Below are 2,082 nucleotides of genomic sequence, written 5' to 3' on the forward strand. Positions count from 1 at the left end.
TGACCCCCATAACTCTCTGCTTTCTCCAGCAGCAGCTCCGGGATTCCTTGGGACTCTTCCCAGTTCAGGGAAGTGCTGTGGGAGTTGCTGGGGTGGGGGGAGGCGAGAGGCTTTTGCCCATACCTGAATCTATCTGTATATAATTGTATATATTTTCTTGTATGATTCATTAGTGTTTTAATTAAAGCTGTGTAGTTTAGTTTTCAATCCAGCCAAGTCTCTCTCTTTTTCTCTCTCTCCTTCCCTACCTGGGTGGGAGGGGGAGGGGATCGAGAGCATTGTTGTCGGACCTGAGTCAAACTGTGACAGACACTCAGCCTTGTTGCACCTCATACAATTTGCCTTGACCCACCAATCCAGCCTGTCCAGGTCCTTCTGTAAAGCTTTTCTACCCTCAAGCAGTTGAACACTCCCTCTCAACTTAGTGTCATCTGCAAACTTACTGAGGGTGCACTCGATCCCTTCATTCAAACCACTGATAAAGACACTGAAGAGAACTGGCCTCAGTACTGAGCCCTGGGAAGCACCACTTGTGACTGGCCACCAGCTGGATTTAACTCCATTAACCACAACTCTTTGGGCCTAGCCATACAGCCATTTTTTACCCAGCAAGACACTCATGCAAGCCATGAAAAGCCAGTTTCTTCAAGAGAATGTGTTGAGAAACTGTGTCAAAGGCTGCACAAAAGTCTAGGCAGACAACATCCACAGCCTCATCCACTAAGCAGATCACATTGTCATAGGTCAGATTAGTTAAGCAGGACCTGCCTTTCATGAGCCCACACTGACTGGGCATGACTGTCTTGTTGTCCTGCCCATGCCGTGCCATGGGACTCCAGAGGATCTGCTCCTGAATGTTCCCTGAGGTCAGACTGACAGACCTATAGTTCCCTGGATCCTCCTTCTTGCCCTTCTGGTTGATGGGCATTTCATTTGCTAACTTCCAGTCTACTGTGACCCGCCTGGATAGTCAGGAGTGCTGACAGATGATGGGAAGTGGCTTGGTGAGCACTTTCAGCTCCCCCAGTACCCTTGGGTGGATCCTAGACTGTCCCCACCATGTCTAAATTATTCCAGTAGATGCAACCGTGTGATGTGGGAGAAGTGACCTTATTTCAGTCCCCACACAAGTGTTGCAGGCACTCTAGCTGTCTGGATCCCACTGACCAGCTCCAGTTTTGCATTTGGGGAAGAACAAGCCCATGTACCAGTACAGGTTGGGGGCTGAACTGCTGGAGAGCAGTGTAGGTGAAAGGGACCTGGGGGTCCTGGTAGACAGGAGGATGACCATGAGCCAGCAATGTGCCCTTGTGGCTAGGAAGGCCAATGGCATCCTGGGGTGCATTAGAAAGGGTGTGGTTAGTCGGTCAAGAGAGGTTCTCCTCCCCCTCTATTCTGCATTGGTGAGGCCGCATCTGGAGTATTGTGTCCAGTTCTGGGCCCCTCAGTTCAAGAAGGACAGGGAACTGCTTGAAAGAGTCCAGCACAGAGCCACGAAGATGATTAAGGGAGTGGAACATCTCCCTTATGAGGAAAGGCTGAGGGAGCTGGGTCTCTTTAGCTTGGAGAAGAGGAGACTGAGGGGTGACCTCATCAGTGTTTACAAATATGTAAGGGGTGAGTGTCAGGGAGATGGAGTTAGGCTTTTCTCAGTGATGACCAGTGATAGGGCAAGGGGTAATGGATGCAAATCGGAGCATAGGAGGTTCAAGGTGAATATCCGAAAAAAATTTTTTACTGTGAGAGTGACAGAGCACTGGAACAGACTGCCCAGGGAGGTTGTGGAGTCTCCCTCCGAGGTCCCTTCCAACCCCTAAGATTCTGTGATCTGTGATTCTATGAAAGGAGAGCATTTGACATCCTTGCCCATAGCCTGGAGGCTACAAGAACAAAAACACATCCCATCCCGTATTTCATGTGGAAAAAAACCAGTAAGGACTGTAGCTGGGATGGAATTGGGATGGAATTGGGATGGAATTGGGATGGAATTGGGATGCTCACCCTCCAAACCTCGGCCAGACCCCGCCCCCTAGGCACGAGGCCACGCCCACTCCGCTTAGGCCACGCCCCCGCCCCTCGGCC

Source organism: Chaetura pelagica, unplaced genomic scaffold (genome assembly GCF_000747805.2).
Source record: "Chaetura pelagica isolate M959 unplaced genomic scaffold, ChaPel_1.0 scaffold481, whole genome shotgun sequence".
Classification (NCBI taxonomy): Eukaryota; Metazoa; Chordata; class Aves; order Apodiformes; family Apodidae; genus Chaetura; species Chaetura pelagica.